At 33.6% G+C, this 20,179-nt stretch overlaps 1 long non-coding RNA gene across 1 annotated transcript; it reads left to right on the top strand.

Moving 5' to 3' along the window:
• Positions 1–208: 208 nt before the first annotated feature.
• On the top strand, positions 209–19,843 carry LOC107078285 (uncharacterized). Its single transcript, XR_001479223.2, has 4 exons — positions 209–299; positions 8,853–8,938; positions 17,548–17,596; positions 19,805–19,843. It is a non-coding gene; the product is annotated as an uncharacterized lncRNA (long non-coding RNA).
• Positions 19,844–20,179: the final 336 nt, after the last annotated feature.

Raw genomic sequence — 20,179 nt, 5'->3', positions numbered from 1 at the left:
CTTAAAGATGATAAATCCTTCTTAACATTTATTTTCTGATTTCAGTACAGTATTTTTCATTATGCTTAGACCTCTGAGGTTTTTCTAAATACAATAAGAAAAAAACGGTCATATGCAGTTTATTTTTAAATACTAATCAACACTCTGTGTTTTGTTTTAAATGAAAGCAAACAACTGACACTATTGCAAATCATGCAATCTACAGCAGAGTAACACAACAAGTAGATTAGTTATAAGCTTCAATTAGCAATAGGGAAACCAGCAGACACAGGGGTACCCAGAACCAGGACTGAGAACAGGTGATAAACAAACTATACAGTATTTTTTTAATTAAGGGGAAAATTACATATATAGATTAAAGACCACAGTTAAAATTATTCAAATTGTCACAGTTATTAGCAGAGCTGTGTTATTAATGTGTGTATAACAAGCTCCCAAAAGACACATTGAAAACCAACATTTCAAGAAAGCTGAACTTTTTAATTTGGATCATTATTCATCTGAATTTTTTATATTTGGTAGACCATCTTAACCTCATATGGTGCATGATGGTGAAATTAATAATTTAAAAATCTGAAGCAGGTGGTTAGACAAGCAATTGCCCATTAAGTGTTTTTCAGACATTTCAGACACTGTCTCCATGGATGCCTAGGGGAATAGTGTCTGCTTGTCAGGTTGTATTATCTCAGTATGGTAAACAGTATGGTAAAGTAGGAAAACTTCTGATTTTGTTTGAATAAAAACAAGCTTCACTTTTAGCCAATGCAGACTCAAACAAGAAATGAATGGTGAAAATGGCCTTACAGGTATTATCAAAATATTTTACATGCTACTCTTGTACAATTGTAATGACTAGAACTACATAGATTTTCCAAAAAGCTTATACCCTCAAGGTTTGTTTTTATTTACAAAATCAAGAATGATTTTACAATCTACATTAAGCTTGGGTTTTTTTTTATTGGAAATATACAACCAAAATCAAATGAAAGGATCCTCGTAAACAGATGATTTACACTAAATTGTTTTTTTTATATGTTGTGGGCATCTAATATTTTCTTTTCCATTTAAAAAGGTCAAACATTGAACAGCTTTACAAGTACTTTTACAGCATGTCCCCTTATTTCTTTCACTTAAGGCATTACAATGGATAAAATTTAGGTAGTATAAACGTTGTACTAATTTTACAGAAAGACTAAACCATATTACAATTAAATCATTCAGTTTTTATAGGAAGTAACCTAAAGCGAAGTAAAAAGGAGCATGTGCTATAGGTGAGTAAACTATGTAATCATCTTTATTTGAATGGAGATTAAATTCATTCAGTGACACTGTAACATCCACAAATGCAAACAATAACCAATCAAGCTTACCTTAAGGAGACTACAATTTCATGTGCTTAGATAAATTAATATGATTGAAATCTCTCCAGATCTGCATGAGCTTATATAGCAATTAAAGTGTAACTCGGTTCAGCAATTAGCCTACTTAAAATGCAAAAAGATTTTCTATATTTAAAATTGTCATTAGTTGATTTTCCACTATTAATGTGTGATATTAAAAGTAAAAAAAATACAAGAAGACAGTAAATCTGTTTCTCCTCATTTGAAACACTAAATGAGTTTAAAATCTATTAAAAAGGTAATATTAGGAAACCCCTTTAAGTAAAATTAACTTAACATATTGAGCTATGATTACTTCCCTTTATCAAATCCTCTGATATTAGTAATTTTAAGGTTATAATATTATTTAGTAAAGTTAAGGAAACAATTAATCATTTTTCAGTTGCCATCCTTTATCTTAACCACCTGCAATTTTTGCATAGCTACAGATTCTTATCACTGTGTATTGATTCCTGTGGTCTATTATACAAAACAACATGACCAATGTTCATTTTTATGCCTTTCATAAGAAAATGACAATAAAATAGTCACAATGAGAGAAAGCCATATGGCCCTTTTTACCCATTAGGTAGTTAGTAGTAGTCAATAGGGCCAAGGATCCAGTATCAACAATGTGTCTCAGGTAACATATTCAATACTCCTACAACCACTTGCATAAGAAAAATTGCAAAATATATGTTATATAAATATATAAAATATTCAAAAAAAATTGCAATACTAAATTATAAGAAGCGGTTAGAAAATGTATGGATGTAATCTACAGGGCGCTCTGACCTTTTTGTATTTTAGTTTCATTATCACGTTCACCTGCCCCTTGTTCCGTCCATTATTTAAACTCAGTGCTCTGGAAGCTCAGGGCTCTGTATAAGACGGACATCCGGAGGCCCACCTAGCATCAAATCACCCTACGTCCGCGGCTTGAAGGCATAGACTTCTTAATGGCATCCTGACCAAGCTGAGTCCGAGGCTCGGAGCACCTGGCCTTGTCACTCCATTTTTTTATTTCCTGTTTCCTTGTCCCTTTTCCTGTTTTTAATCATGTTGTTAAAAACAGATGGATGGATCACCTGGTTTTGGTTTTTGGACTGCACCCGGGATTTCCTGCATTGGACTGCTTTTGGACTTTTTTGCCTGCTTTCCCCCCTTGCATGTGGATTCACTGTCAGCACCGTCCCCATCCCTTCTATTTCTCACTGTGTTTTCCTCGTAGCCCTTTTCCAGTCACTTCTGGACTAAACCATCTGCACAGGGTCCTAAAACACGCACTACACGGGAGTTAGAACTGGCTCCCGTTTCAGTAGGAATGTTGTGAAATGTGATGGACTGTATACCGTATGATCATTCTCTTTATACCCTTACTTGGAGTCATAAAATGCTGGCTTTTTCTGGACTCGGACAGCTGTATTCAGTTCTAAATACATACTCAGCTTTTGGCTGAGGCTCTTTCAAAACAAACTGTGTGTGTAAAACCCACACCAATAAAACTTAATAATTTCTATTTTAATTGTGTTTATTTGAATTATTTTACATTTTACAAGATTCAGAGATTTAGCTTTAGTTTCTGTTCTCTTTGGGAGATAATGTGGATTAATGTTCCACATATTCATTAGAAACAAATGACAGTTCAATTGAGGGTCTACCTTATTAGTGGTTGAAAGTTGCCCAATGGTAAAAGGTGGTTGGAAATATCTAAAACCAGCCAAATGCTGACATGTTACATTTTGAATGATAAATGCACAGAGACTATATTTCCTTTGCATTACACATCTGTGGCAGTAGTGCATTAGGAGCAGTAGATGTGTGCATTTAATTTTCTGCACCTTTTATGAGGCTACTTGCCATCTGTTTCTTTTTCCCCATATATTATTTATTCTCCAGTGAAATCATAAAGTGTTTTCATTTAAGTATAGCAATATCAGAATTGGTCCTGTGAGTGCAACTCTAACAATTCATCATGCTCACATCATGCTTGTCACTTTGAATTGTATTAATAAGTAACATCCTCTGTAGTTTTAATGTTTGTCTTTAAGTAACTGTCAAGTTCACACTAAAACTATTCAGTTACACCAATCTGAATATTTGAAGCACTGTTGCATTAAAAAAAAAGTTTTCCCTAGTCTACAAATACATCTTTAAACCTCTGGTTTGCTTTGATTTTATGCATTACTAAAATGATCACAAAAAGTAACCTATGAAGGTAACTTCCAGGAAATGGAGCTCAAGTATTTTCGGTAAGGCTGTGAATTACCCTGGAATTTCATGATATATATTTTTGCTTTAGTAAGGAGTTAATATATACCCGACTAACTCTGTTCGTAGAGCATGAGACTCATAATCTCGGGATAGAGGGTTTGTGACCCAAGTCTGATGCAAGCTTCTTGCAGTATGGGGGTGGGCAGAGTTGGCGGTATCTGCGCGGAAGAAAGACCTGGAATCTAGTTCTGTATCTTGCCATAAAAACTCCATGGAAAGTGACAGTGAAGCTGTCCATAGGGTCGCCATGAATCGTTACTGACTCTACGGCACTCAGCCACCACTAAGGAATTAATGTTCTTGTTTCAGTTTACAGGTAACCTAAATCACTTTTGCAACCATCTGAAAAAGTTAATTCTTGATAGAATCCGGTTCATTCAAAACATTCTTGAACTTGGAAATGAGAAAATATTGATGTACTGTACCCACCCTGTTTGGAAAAAAATAACTAATCTAAATGGTAATCTATCTTAGAAAATAAATAATTTCAGAAAAATAAAAATAAATAATTTCACAGCTTTATATCTGTTGGAAATGACCAATTTTCTTACATTTCACGGTTATATACACAATGTGTATTTATACTTGTGCTTAATTCCCATACATGTACCTTGGAAACAAAAACTTTATTTTCATCATCTGGATGCTTACAGATATTTTCATATTGTAAAAATTGAGAATGTGCATTAAAAACTGTAATGTGGCATTAATCCTTCTGGAAAAAAATAATAATAAGTGATCCACAGAAGGAATACATGGGATAATACTATGTAGAATGTTTTATATTTTCCTGAAAAAAAGCTTTCTACAAAAACAGCACAATATTCAAAGGTTTATATTTAAACACAATATGTGGCTCATTTGTTTTTCAAATTTAGAGAATAATTAAGTGATTCATTTATTCTTTCTTTCTTTTGTCTACATTTTCTTATGCTGGATTTTTACCATTTACATTTAATTTGATACTGCCACAAAATCAGTAGTAACATTTGCCCTGAAGCAAAAGCTTTGTAGATTGCGGCGTGAAACATTTTAAAAAAGGCTGTCTGTAGTGTATCATGGCCAAATTCAATACAAATTAATTAAGTGTGACCCCAATATGATACAGTAACCTTGTTTTTGTGGTAGTATGATTTTGCATCAACATAAAGCTGCAACTGATAACATTTTTTGTTCATAAGGTTGTTATAATATTGTTTATTATAACTGCATCTCTGGTTTCATTCCATTTTAAAACTCATTCTTAATCTAATATGGCAAATTAGATAATTAAAAGATTCTAGCTTTTTTCATTTCACTTTTAATGCAACTGTATTACCACCTGCACACCTTGACCTCATCATTTACAGGAATCATGTTTATGATAAGGTGGCATGGTGTAATTTGCAGCTTTTTACTACTGGGCTATGTGGCCCTCTGTGTAGAATATGAATGTTCTCCCTCATGACAGCCAGAAAAATGGCTGAAAGTCCAGGCATTCTCTAAATGTCATCTCTAAACTCTCCGTCAAATCCTTGTGTGAGCACTAAAGTGGACTGGCATCCCAACAAGGATACCTGTATATTTTGTCTTGTGCTCATTGTGTTCTAGGTTAGGTTCTGGCTCATAGTGTTCAGTGTATTGAATTAAGCAGTGATTGAATGTGGAAAGGCAGTAGATATTTGATATGAATATCCAGCCATATAAGAAAAAAATATATATAAACCAAAACTTCTGAAACAGATATAACACATTCAAAAATGCATAACAAGGTCTGTTCTCTTTTAAAGAGAATATTTTAGAATGTCACTTGTAGTATTATCCGTATGTAATTGAAAAAATCTTAGTTTCAATGATAGTTCCTCATTTAAGATAAAACATCAGTCATATAAATGGAAAATCTGTAGAACTATATAAGATCATTTGAATTTCTACTTCAGAGATGCATATGAGGAGTGATACATTTTTATTTGGTTTTCACATTAAAATAAATTACAGATTAAATTCATTATCATTCATGACTACAAATTTTGTGATTCCAGGAAATATCACATGATTTACTGATAAAATAATATAAAATCTACCACTCTTAGTAAAATACTGAATTCATGTTTTATCATTGTTAGCCTCTTCCTAATTACACTTTTATGGCAGAATGGGCTGACTATTATTGAATTTACAGTATCCTGTTGTAAGGAGTGCCAATCCCCAGGCCACAACATGTCACTCAGAGTAACCCTTCACCAGATTAGGAGTGCACATTTCAGCAGTCACTGCTATTGGCTTTCTGAACCCCTCCGAGCTTCTGTGAAGCATCAGTGGTCCTCTTGAAGAGAACCCTGCACAGTCCCAAGACCAGTCAATTCCTCTTCCTCTTGTTCATATTGTCAGAAAAAAAACAGGAGGATTCACCTTTAGGGTTCCCAAAAAACTCTCCATTACAAAAATAATTGTTTCTGTATCCTGCCCTTGAATACCCTGACTTTTCCCTTTATGGTCAGGCTTTCCTTCTTGTGAAGATTCATGTTCCATTTCTCCTCAGAGATGCACATTACCTGGTTTAGCCTTTTTACAAGCAGATTCCAACAAAATTAGAAAAGTCATCTTGCTCTCCGAGACTCAGGAACTTCAAAACAAATTTAAGAACCCTACTTCTAGTGAGTCAGTTGTACTCCCCTCTGGATCCTTCTATCACTAATAAAACTAATAAAAAAAACTAATGCTTGCAAGTCCTTGCAAATCCTTTAAATGATCCTTTGTACATGTTCACTAAGACTGCTGGCTAGTCTGCTGATAGAACAGCACAGAAGTCATATAAAAACTCCTTGGGTAACTAAACTCACTATAGTTCTACCCCTACACTTTCTCCCTGAACATCAGGAGCTTATAAAAAGACCTCCAGCCTATCCACACTTGGCTACTAATATACCCTAAATCAATCCTGTGGAATGCAGAATCACCAACTAGACCAGTCACATCAGTTCTCTATCGTCCAGTGTTATCCCAGTCACACGTTACACTAATTAGGCAATTAAGCCAGGTGTGCCCAATTTATCATTTTGTCATAATTATTGTGGTATAATAATAGTGAAAGTGTAGTTTCCTTTAAAAAAGCAGTTCCATTGCAACTTACTGTAAGTTATTATTTGAAAGTCATCCAGATCACTACTGGCATCTTTTTTTTGTGTTTTATGTGCTTATGTGCTTTTAAAAACAATATGTTTTTAATGCCACTTTGTGTGATAGACGTTTAACAATCAAAATCTAAAATAAATTGATAATTACAATTTATACACAATTACTAATGATTCTGTTTACACTCTGTTATTAAAAAAAAACTAAAATCTGTTAATGTTATTGTACAGTACGAATAGCACAGGAAAGCACTAACAGGTTAATAAACATTTACTGTAATTTTTTATTAAAATAAGATTTGTGTGACAGCCACACAGAGCTGCTGTACATGAAGGATTTACTGTGACAATTGGCAGTTTTACAGTGTAGTGTAGTCCTGCATTGGATTCTTTGAAAAAATAACAATGGCATTTATGAGGTGCTATTCACCATACTTCAGCACTTGTGGTGTACCACCTGACAAAAATAAACATTCTGATAAAAAAGGTAGGGAATGCTTTAAAACACTCCATTGATTTCATATATATAAATTCAGACAGACATCACAAGATCACACAAGAAATGAAAAGGGTGAAATAATCTAGCACTGATGTCATTCCTCTGAATTTTGTTTGAATTTGTAGCCTTCTTTAGGTTCTTTCCAGCTTGAACTAATACATACTGCTATTGAGATGTTATTTACTGTATACTGTATTATTTCAAACTGAAGAGGAACCATCCAGGGCCAAAATTCTTTTATGTGTTTCTTCATTTTTAATAGATGTTTTTTTTTTGTTTCAATATATATATTAGCTCTGTTCAATTTTGTTCCTTTTTAATCTGATTCTTCTTTCTTTTTTTAATCATGTTCTGCAATGTGTGCCTATGACATACCTTTACTGAGTAATATCTTCTACACAATCAATGCATAACCTGCTAGATCAATAGGGGAAAAACTAAGGAAATTGTATTTTTGGTGTTTTAGAACATTGACAGTTTGTTTTAAATAATTTTATAACAAATTTATATTGTCTTTGATGAGTTCCTTTTCCAGGCAAACCTTGCTGTTTTGTAATGTTCCATGTAAATTTAAACATCAGAATACAAAACTACAAAAATGAATGTATATATTTATTCTATATTTAATCGAATCTATATATACTGCTTAGTGCAAAGAAACAAGCAAAAGTTGAATCCACTCAGTGAAGTAAAAGGTGTGTCTAAAGTCTTTTTCATTCCTGAGACAAAAACTCACAGCTGAAATATGCCATCATTCATGTCATATTGCTATACCAATACAAAAAGAAAATCACTTAATGTGCTTCCTTTGCTGGACAATCACGATTCTTTTAATCTTGTTGTTTTGATTTTTTTTACCTAAATTGTTTTTTTTTTGCTGTTGTTATATTTGGTGTCAACCTGAAACATGGCTGTCGATAAAGTATCACTGTTATGTAATATTCTGTAAAGTTTTGTTTTAGTGTCCTTCATTGTACATGGTACTGCATTGTACTTAGTGGTGCGTTTTTATTTTCTTTATGTTCCCTCCCCGCAGATTGGGAGTAATTAAACAACACAAAAGAAGTTTCTATTTTGTGTGGCAGCATTATTTCAGAAAAGATTAAGAAAAAAACAAAAGTAAAAACAGACTATTTTCTCAACATTTTTATATGGTAATCATTTGTGTTGTTACAGCTTTTACAAAGAAACTCAACCTGGAGGTGTTAAAATAAAAATATAAGAAGCCAATACTAATCAGTCCTCACACCACACCACACCTCTCAACCAAATTGCTATGCAAACAAGTAATAAAGATAATCCTAAAGATTTGGAATTGTCAAATGCTTCATGGCATTTATTTCCTGCATTGTCTACAACAGCTTAATCATAATCATCATCATCATCCCCAAACTTCGACAATTGTTTAACAACAGTAACACACAACAGTATTGTGTGGTAAGCAACATACAATGTTACAGTTACACTGTCCTGTAGTATCCTATTATGTTGAGGATTCCACAACATATGGAAAACATATGTTCCACAACATAAAATGTAAATTTGCTAAAAACAATAACATTCTCTAATAAATTGTTCTTCTTTCAGCATGCAGATTATCTGGACAGAATCTGGTTTCACATCTATGAGGCACTCATTTGTGGCACAAGCTTCTGATGAAGATAAGAATGATGGTAATGGTCTGTTCTCCTTCTTGTTGTTGCTTTCTTTTTACTGTTTGTGTGTTCCTGTATTTATGTTATGGTTCATTCCTATGGATATTAGTATATTTACTTTAGCACAAATAGTCTGGTTAATGGTAGTGGTCTTACTGATTTAACAGTGAAGTTAAATAACCTGAGTAGGATTTTAGCACTCATTTTAATCATCTCTCACATATTCCATGTTTATTTACAACCTTGCTCCAGGACAGTTGTGTAAATACAGTAAAACAATAGCCATTTTCTCAAACCTTTAGAATTAGGCAATCTACAAGGAAGTGCAAACAAGGTCATCCCAGGTGAAACTCAGTTGCCAACATTTACTTCAACACTATTCTGAAATCATACTGTGCATAATACTACAGAATAAATTACACTACAGAATGTGTGAACAGTGATAACTCTAACAGTAAAATAATTTAAGTACTTAAATTGTTTCATGTAGCAAACCTGAATTAATTTAGGTGCACACAATACCTTAATGAGTCCCACAATTAGATTTTTTGTGTGTGCAATGCTAGTGGTCCACATGATTTTAGAATAAATTAATCTTTCTGTAAAATTCACCAGTCAGGCAGAAAATTTCAAGCAAAGATTCAACATTGAAAACCAAGTTATATACTGTGGAATAGTTAATGTATGCAATTAGTAATTTTCTGTTTTATACTTTATTTATGTTAGGATGATCTGTTTATTTTTTCACTTTAACATTATAGTGTATCTTGTGTCGATCAATGGCACAATTTATACAATTAAAAACATTATTATTCCATATTGCAACACAATAAAATGTTACAAAGTCCAAGGGAGGTGAATGCTTTTGATAGCCACGATTGTTAGCATAGTGTCAGTGATCATTAAGAAGCGGAAAGAACCCAGACATTGCTCCAGCTTTGCCTCCAAACTGAGTAAAGCCAAACTGGTTAAAAATACAAATCATCAAATCATGCAATGGGTTGCAGGCACATTGAACAACAAAGTTATGCATTGAGTTTCTGAATGTAAATGAATTTAAGAATTATGAAGCTGTGTGCAAGGAAATGTGGGAGTATAGGGAACATGTATGGATGACCCAATGTTTATGTTGAACCAATATTTCCAGGAAAAAAAAAGCTGTTAAATTGCAGTGTGTGGCTCTATACCTCTCCTACTTGATCTTATTTCCAGTTCTACTGATAGTGTCAGAAATTTCTGGTGCCTCATTTACAAGAGTAATCTATCCTCACTTATTTGTAGGTCGGCTGTCCCACACCTCTCAGACTGAAAAATGGGTACAATTATGGTGATGAAGTTCAAAGGTGACACCCCTGTGATAGTCTAATGATGAAAGTAGTTCCACTGACAGTACTTAATAAGGAGTGCTGAAGGGCATTCTGATGATGAATTGGGGCATATTCGATGTAGCTCTGCTTTGTTGGTTTTTATCATAATGCTCCGATGACATTTATTACGATACAAATCCATTTACTATAAATTGAATATAACAGGTGTGAGCTGTTTGTTCTATTGCATTTAGTAGTTATCATGTTTTTATACAAAAAAATCAGTTACAGTGAAATGGATAGATGTCTATGTTTATCACAAAAAAGTCAGCTTTCATGTAACTATTGCAACCCAGCTCCTACTGTACATTACACCTTGTAATTATGTAAATAAAATACATACAGGTATCAGTAATATTACTTTTCATTGTGCAATTCCTCTATATTATGATTTTAATGTCAGTTTATTTACGAAGAGGTTAAGGATATCGTATTTCTTCTAAGTTAGATTTATAATCAATATATAATATTATAGTGTTTATAAATTGATTCATGAAAGCTCTTGTAAGTATTGGCAAATTAACTTAAAACATTACAGAGGTACATAGCTGATAGGACTGAACTACTACCTTAGAGACGTAATATTAAGAGCAAATATACTTCTTATTTTTAATTAATACTTATATATAATTTGTATAATAATACAAATACATAATTCTATACTACATTTTTCAACAATAATTTCAACAATAAAGAATGAAGATGTACTGTAGCAAAGTTTTCTCAACTAGGGTGACGTGACAGTATATGCTCTGTCTTCTTTCACAAAAAGACTACAATTTTCAAAACAAGCCACTGTGAGCTTCCTAAGATGTTTATGTAGTTGCATCTTAAATAGCCCCCTGAGAATGAATAAAGTATTTTGAATTGAATTGAATCTTGGTGGTTTGTTGTCTGGTTTGTTTTTTTCTCTTTCTCAAACTCGGGACTTTCCCTCACAGTCATGGAGCATAGTGCCCTTTTCCTGGCTATCTCTCATACCTACTAGGACGAGAGCAGTTCTCTCCTATTACGTTTTGTACTCAGGGGTGTGTACACATATCCAACCCATTTTTGTAGATTTCATTTGCAAATAGTTTCGTAATGTTCATAATGTTTGAGCGTTTACAGTATTTTAGGTTGTTAGGCCACAAAATGTGTTACTTTGGAAATGGTGTGTAGACTTTCTGTAGGCAGCATATGTTTAGATAAATGAATGTAAGTTTCTATATTACAGTTTTAGTTAAACCTTAAAGGTCTGTATGGTTTGTCTAACTTAGAGGCATTTAGTCAGAATACTACAGATGGTAGCTTCACACCATTGGCTCTTCAGCCAATGGCACATACACCAGATGTCTGAGCTTATGTCATACTAAGCAGAATCCCTGTTTCTCACATACTTAGCAGAATATAACACACCATTGGTAAGTTGTACTGTAACTAACTTGCCTTATGATGTTCTCAGCATAGAACACAGACCAGTGCTTGGAGAATTCTGCATTACAAAGAAAGGAAGAACTGACATCAAAGAATGAAAAAGAAAAGCTGCTATGAATGCTTTGTCACAACCAATCAATAAAATAATGTGCCATTCATTAACTTTTCTAATAACTCTTTCTTGGATCTCCAAAATCTCTAAGGAAAATTAACTTTAAATTACATCCACACTGATGTAGTATTCTAAAAAAATAGGATATTTTCCAGATCTGTCCGTTTTCATACATGCAGAATATGGTTTTATGACTTTATGTCACGAATCGAGGCACAGAATGAAAGCTATACTGGAGTGACTTGAGAATAAGACCCTTGAGTGGACCAACAAAATTCCTAACATACTGTTAATTGTATTGAAAATCTGCAAGAGAGCTTGAGCAAACATGCCAACAACAATGAGCATAAATTGCACAAAGCCAGAGTACAAGGTTGGTAGAGACTTTCCCAAAAAGATTTGAAGCTGTAATTGCTGCCAAATACTGGTTTCATATTTTGTTTTGTTTTTTTGCAAAACATCCACATTAATGATTATAACATTACAATTTTCTAATCTGCAGCACATTTGACTGATGGGTTATATATTAGTTTGCAAAAATTCCTGGATGTTACGACCCCAAGTGTCTAGGGGAAAAGGGGTGTAACATTTAGGATAATTCTTTTGGAAGCAGGGGGGGGGTTGGTGAGGGACTAGGAAGTATGATAACAAGGGTAAGGAACTAGAGTGGTGCCAAAGGAAAGAAAATAACAAACAAAAATGGAGCTGGCTAGGACAGTGAGGGAAAGCTAATCTGACCACAAAAGAAAACCCGAAACACACGGTCTTCGGCGTCTTCAACACCCTAGCTAACCTGCACTGACTACCCAAAACCATACAAGACAAACGGCACTCACCCGTACTAAACTAGTGTACTAATACAAAATCAACTAAGTGTGTAAGTGTACCCAACAACTTAAACTAACCTTATATACAAAAGTTCACACAAAAACACAAGTGAACCAGAAAGACAAATAGGGGAAAACAAGAGTAATAAATAGGAGCAGGGTACAAAAAGAACACAAAAGTTGAACATGTAACACTGGGGCAAGGTAATGACAAAACAAGGATGAACACACAAACAAACGAAAGTACAAAGAAACTAACGTAAATCCAACAAAACAACAAAGCCGAAGCTATACGAAAATACACACACACAAAGCAAAACAAACCAACAAACGAAGCCAAAGCAATAACCAGGAGCGGAGCGGAGCGATAACCAAAACCGAACGGGACCGAAGTCAAACGAAAGGCCTCTTCTTTCTGAAAGCCTCCATGTTATATAGTGAATAAGATGTGTTCTGATTGGCTAATTAATGATGACATCATACTGAAACAGTGGAGTGATGGTGGGCCAATGGGGAAGGGAGAACAATCAAGGGTCAGCAGTGTTGAACATAGAAAAAACACACACAGAACACACACTGGGACGTAACACCCCCACCCATAAAAACAAACATCTAATGTTTGGACAAAACGAAATAAAAAAGAAATCAAATCTTCTTTAGATTCTAGAAAGGGCGTCCGCTAACACATTTTCTGCCCCTCTCTTGTGGAGAATTTCCAGATTATAGTTCTGGATAATCAATGACCAGCGCATCAGTCGCTGATTTTGATTATACATAAGATGCAGAAACACCAAAGGGTTATGGTCAGTGTAAACACTTACAGGTAGGTGGCTAGAACCTACATAAACTTCAAAATATTGCAAAGCGAGTAGTAACGCCAAAGCTGCTTTCTCAATTGTCGAGTAATTTAACTGATGTTTGTTAAACTTTTTTGAAAAGTAACACACTGGATGGTCCAATCCATTCTTATCCTCTTGTAACAATACTGCTCCTGCTCCCACAGCGCTTGCATCAACCTCCAATTTAAATGGCAAAGAGAAGTCAGGGGCAGCAAGTACAGGAGTACTACACAAAAGAGCTTTCACATTCTCAAATGCATGCTGACATTCTTCGGACCAGGTGAATGTTTTGTTCGGGCTAAGTAAACTCGTCAGTGGGTTCACTACAGTTGAAAAGTTTTTACAAAAACTTCTATAATATCCAGCCATACCTAAAAATCTACGAAGTTCTCTCCTTGTGGTAGGAACTGGGAACTCATTTATGGCGGATATCTTAGCTTCTATGGGTCGAACTTGACCTTGTCCAACCTCTTTTCCTAAGTAAGTCACAGTGGCTTTTCCGAAATCACACACTGGGACGTAACACTGGAAAACACTGTGTAGTAAATTAACACAGTTTAATGAAAAATGACTGTTATCATGTAAATAATCTTAGTTTAACTGTTGCCTTTTAAAACAAAATGGCTAAAATGTCACTTGAAGATGGCTGTAGAATCTTTTTCTGCATAAAGAAAAAAAATGAGTAAAATGAGAATAGCAATTCAATACTTAACACTTTTGCAAAGCAATGAATAATATTTTTGCACATTTACGTAACAAATTCATATTCAAGACTACTTCTGGAAATTAAGCAAAACATAGGCCATTAAATTATCACAATATATCCAGTATTTTATTGCCCCAGAAAATAGTTTTGTGAATTTATTTACTCTTTCTGTTTTAATTACCTATTTTTGGTTCATTAGTTTCCTTTTATATGTATACTTAAATGTGTAGGTAAATCTAAGATATGTACACTGGTCTACATTCAGAAAGCAAAAACTTGAATTTTGTTTTAACTGGAATTGTTTTTTTTTTTTTATCTGATTAACCTTCCATACTAGCTTAGAATACTTTACATGAAACCTCTTTAACCCCATTAACAAAATAGAATTCCAGGCCAAAAGCAGCAGATCAAATTCTATAAATAATAAAGATGCCATTTACTCCAAATGTATCCAAATGTTTGAAATATATTTATTATAAGCAAAATCCATCACTGCCAAACTGATAAAATGTCTGCATATTATCAATTAGTCTTTCTGCATTATGCTTTAGGGGATGCCTCAATTATCAGTTTATGCCACCTGCTAGTAAAGCCCAATGTAAGCCTGTGCACCTGTGAGTCCAGGCACAGCAGCTGTTGGACAGCTCGTTGACCTCTGGTTCCTGTTGCTAATGGCTAAATGCTTGCTGAGATTGCTCTTCCATCAGGAGGGCAAAGCCCCATTTTTTGAAAACGTCATATTCCAAGGTTTTTATTTTACAAACCAAATGAATCTTTGTACAGTGCACATCCGCAAAAATTACCATAAACATTGTTAAAATTACAAGTATTGTTTTTACTATTTTGAAATAAACAATAACATGGGGGATGGTTCCACTTACAATGGGGCATCTTTTAATTTACTTTAATTTTATAATTTACTAATGAGGTATTTGTTTCTAAAATATTATATGGCTTAAAAAGAAATATGTCTTTAAGAAAATCCTTTTTCGGCTGCACTTTCTGCAATTTTAGTGTACAATGACTGGAAATAATTATATTTAATAAGCAAGAGCATAGACAATGTTACAGTTCAATAGTACATTGTCTTACAAATTTGAAGAACATCAAGATAAGCATAGATGTTATTGCTGAAGACAGGAAGGTTAACTGTTCACTGAATTCAAAATTTAGTAGGTCAGGCCTTTGAGGCAGACCAAGTCAAGGAAACCTATAGTCTTTTCTACATTCTAGTAATGCTAATTCAGAAGCATTTCAAATGTATCACTTTAGACTGTATCTTAATCTCTACTTAAAAAATGGCACCCTCAAATTAGTTATGAATTCAATGTACATTAAGCCTTATCATTATAATATAATTTAGTTATAATCATACTCTATAAATGCAAGAGGTAGCACAAACACACAGCTGTGAAGTATTTTATTAAAATAATAAAACAGCAAAATTGTTATTATATCCAATGGTTTTTGTTGTTGTAGGGGTTTGTTTTTAAGACTTTAGTTTTGTATTATTAATGGATATGACTGCTGTAAAACCAACAGATGTGACCCCTGCATTCATTAATTATTGAATTTCAATTCCTTTTAAATGTCAAACTCACCAGTGCATAGATAATTTCTTTAGCTTTATGACACCAAACATTATATGTAAATGTTTCATTATTTATATGTTATAAAAATCATTAATTTACCAAGATCTTTAGGAAGAGTGCATGCACTACATGTTTTGATATATATGTCCTTGTTGGTATATAATTGATCAAAACTGTGAAAATGAAGACAACCCAACCAATAAACAAACATTTTAAGAAAAAGACTTTTGACATCAAATATGTTTAGACATACTGACACTAAAAATGAAAAAAAACGGCTGCATCTTACAGTAGCTAAACCTCCCTCCTAAAAATACATATAAATAAAATGTTTAAATGATGCTCATTTCTAATAAAATCAAATTATTTGGTGTAAAACTATGTTTAAATTGGGAATTATAAAGTCTCATTATAATTCAATTTTCCTACAATTGGATGAATTACACAAGTGTACAATAGAATTTAAATTTCTGAATAATAAGTGCATTAACACATTCATCGAATGTCGAATCGCCATGCCTTTTATCTTGTTTTCTTGTATCTTTTACAGTATATTTTTGTACATTAGCTTAAATTAATACATTGTTTTCCCAAAAGGATAAGCCTTAAATAAGCACATTGTCAGATGACAGAAAATTCCCTTATCCTACACATCCTACACAGAATATGAAGTTAAGCATTTCATCTTGATTGTTATCTTAGTTTATTGATACTGTACTCTATGTGTGGTTATCAAGTACTGCATGAACTCAACAGTATAAGGACAAATAAAAAATGGTGTGAAATCTGTGGTTTGGTTTAATCTTTGATGTGCAAAGAAGAGCCTCTGGATTAATTTAAAATGAATAAGTGTCTGTCCTTAATCTAATGTACAGTATGTAATACATAACCATATGCACTCTATTGCTGGTGTTAGTTCCATGGCAACCTTCAATCTGTCACTCATAGCCTGTGACTTGTGTTTTCCCAGCTGTGCAAATTTTAAGTGTGATAGCTGCATTTTTCTTTTTTGGTCCTGGGATTTCTCCTTTCTTGGGGACTATAACCTATATTTTCTCTGGCTAACAGGTAAAGTCATGCTATCTCTAAGACTGTATGCCAGCCCGGCAGGGACACTCAGAGCTTTCCTGTGACCTAGGGGAAAGTAATGTTCTCTCCATAACCGTTACATCATTGTTTTCAGATAACAGAAACTGATTTGCTGGTTATTTAGTATGAATGTCATTGCAGCACAGGAAATGGAGCAGTCTTAGGTTTTGTTTAGCATAAATAAAAGTAATTTGTTAATTAGATTTGGAATACAGTTTTGTCACTGTTTTTAATTCAAGGAAAAAAAATAAAATTTGAGTTATTAAGCTGTAAGTGTATATTCCATTGGGGTGCATTGTCAACTATCTATGAATATTCATACCTGTGAATTGGGCAAAATTAAACAGGTAGGTGATTTTGTATCAGTCATCTAAATTCTGTAAAGCCACTTAAAACAAAATGCAGTGTACGGTAATCCCATATTTACTATTTAAAATTAGGCTAATGCATTTCAGGCTGATAATCAATTTGCCTTCAAACCATTCCCAGATATAAAGGAAAGGTTCAGTTGTATAAGAAATACCGTAATTAATCTTACCATGTTAAGAAAACTCATAACCAACATATTATTAAAACAAGCTGGACTGCAGTCTTCCAGGACTAGGACAGGATATTGTTGTCTTAAGTGGTAAACAATGTTCTTTTTTCTGTTTTTAGCACTGCCCTTTTAATTTTACAGATATCATTTGGGGTGGATTAATTTTACAGCGATCCAACTATTTATTGAGGTAGGTAATGTGATTTCTTGGTGAGTTATTGTCTAACTACATCAGTTAAAAAAACAAATTTGTTTTGAATGGTGACTGGAAAATTGTATTTTGTACAAAAATCATATTGTATTGTACATTTTGATTGCTTTTTAATGGGACTATTTTAAAGTACAATTAGCTGTAGAACAACTTCTTAATCATTTCCAGAATTTTGATTTCCATTCAACTTCAGATTTTATATTGATACTTTCATATTTCACAGTGATTTATGCTCTGCATCAATCTGTTATGAACATATTTCAGCCTGTCTAAAGCTTGTGTGTCACACAAAGTTTTTCAGGTATTCATTTGCTCTTCATCACAGGGCTGAAACTAAAGATTTTCATAAAATGAGTTTGCTGCCGGCCATTCATGAGATACACTATCATACAATAAGATTGTAGGAATTAATCTGATTTCAGTTGCGAAACTGTATGGAAGTTCAAAGTAAGATCTTAGAATAAAGTAGTGTAACAAAAAGACTATAATTTAACAAAAACTGTCTACCTGTCAGTTTGGTCTTTCTTAGTAGAAATCATACTCCAAAGGATTATTCTGGGACAAATACATTTGTACATTTAAAAAAACAGTAATTTATCTTTATGTGGCTAAAAAAAGAAAAAAATGGAATACCATAATTTTTCACTTTATTAGGCATGGTTAAACACCTTTGGATAAATTAATTGCACAATTGGACAACTCTCCAAGAAGCTGAAAAAATCAATTCTTCATTTTAATGCATGATTGCATTGTTGAAATGGCAAGCTCTGGGGGAACACACACCTGCTCTGTGGATTTTATTTTCAAGTTCGTACTGAATATTTTGATTTGTTTTTTGACATCGCAAAGGAAATTATTTGACAATTAAATCACCTGGATTGAACATTACTGGGTAGGAGTCTATATTTACTGTATTGTACATAAATAGTATTGTAGATCACCTTGATCTCACAGCTGAATGTGTGCTGAATTTCTAAGAAAAGAAGGAAGCATAATAATGTTTAACATTTTATGTTGGAGGGTACAGAGTACAGGCAACACAGTGCATGGTGGCTAGTATTGCTTCCGTGCAGTGCTGGTACCTTCTGTTCAACTCCAGTGATGCTACAGTATTTGCATGGAGTTCATATGTTCTCCGTTGTTCTTATGTTTTTCCTCCAGGTGCTGTGGTTTCCTCCCACAGTCCAGAGACATGTTACTATGATTTTCCATTTTGATTTATACTTGTAAATAAGCATTCGTTTGCCCAGGCTTCAGTTTTATCTAAATCTTTTTATTATTTTTTTGTTTGCTGCTTCTATAGTGTTTGGAATCCTTTTATTTTGATTCAATCTCCAAACCTGACAACCCTACTAACTACACAAGATACTAGCACATGTAACAATGGGGTGAATGCACATGGAACCAGTGTACAAGTCTAAATTAGGTGCACTAACACAAATGTGTTCTTTAAACCTGTGCATTTTACAGTGAGTATTTTCTTTAATGGCATAATTTAAAATAACTTAGGTAAATCTTCTTATAGTTCATATTGGAGAACCTCAGAAACTATAGTTTTACTGTGAAACCCTGAATGCTTGAAGCTCTTAAGAAGAGTTGATATTTATGGTATTATGATATTTGTAATGCCATTGCTTACAATGTATTGCAATGCAATTGTAAATAGGGACAAAATAGACATTGAGGTATATATTCTTTAAGAATAATGAAGTACTAAGACCATCACTCATTCCACATTTATAACAACGATCTAGATAATCAGACACAATAATCTAGACAAGTTCATACATTACTCCATAATAGGTTGGCTAGCAAATTCTGTAGATACTATTAATGACAAAGGTATTTAGATATAATTCAAGACTTTGGAGAACACCTAATAGATCACATTTCATACACACAAATGTGTTTTGATACATGTACTGTAGGTAGCAAAATCAAACTAAAAACAGAAAATAGGCAGAGTGTGTTGGCAGCAAAATAACAAGAAAGGGTTAATTCCATGCTGATAAATACAAAGGAGAAACACAATGTTTCGACTGTTGAGTCTTCTTCAGGTGACAATGTCTTGAAACATAAAAAAGTAGAGCAGGACAAAGTACCTCAGTGTCAATATCCAATGTACTTCTGACATGCTGTGAATGCTGACAGTTTTCTTTTCTGTATATAATACAATGGGCAAGAAAGAAGAGTGGCAGACAAAGATCAGGTGTGTTTCCAAAAAAGGTTTGTAGATTATTCTTTTTTACTTGTCAATTTAAAATCATAATTTGTGTTCAAATGTACAAAAGGCAGTCAAATTTAATGTTTTCTTTTTTCAGTAAACTACCAGAAAAATATATGATGAATCTGAATCAGTGTAACAAACTAGAAATAGAGAAAGCAGCAGGCAGGTTGTGAGTTGTGCTATGAATGTGGTTGTGACTAATGTCGATGCTCTGGCTAAGCATAGCTAAGCATAGTGCAGAGTGGGATGGAGCAGATGATTCATCAAGAAGAGGTTCTGAACCTCTGACTAATGAAACGGCAGTGCCTCCATCCATTTGGACTACTGAAAAGCAG

The sequence above is a fragment of the Lepisosteus oculatus genome, chromosome 6, assembly GCF_040954835.1.
Source record: "Lepisosteus oculatus isolate fLepOcu1 chromosome 6, fLepOcu1.hap2, whole genome shotgun sequence".
Classification (NCBI taxonomy): domain Eukaryota; kingdom Metazoa; phylum Chordata; class Actinopteri; order Semionotiformes; family Lepisosteidae; genus Lepisosteus; species Lepisosteus oculatus.
The sequence above is the reverse complement of the archived record's forward strand: the minus strand, read 5'-3'. Positions and strand labels throughout refer to the sequence as shown.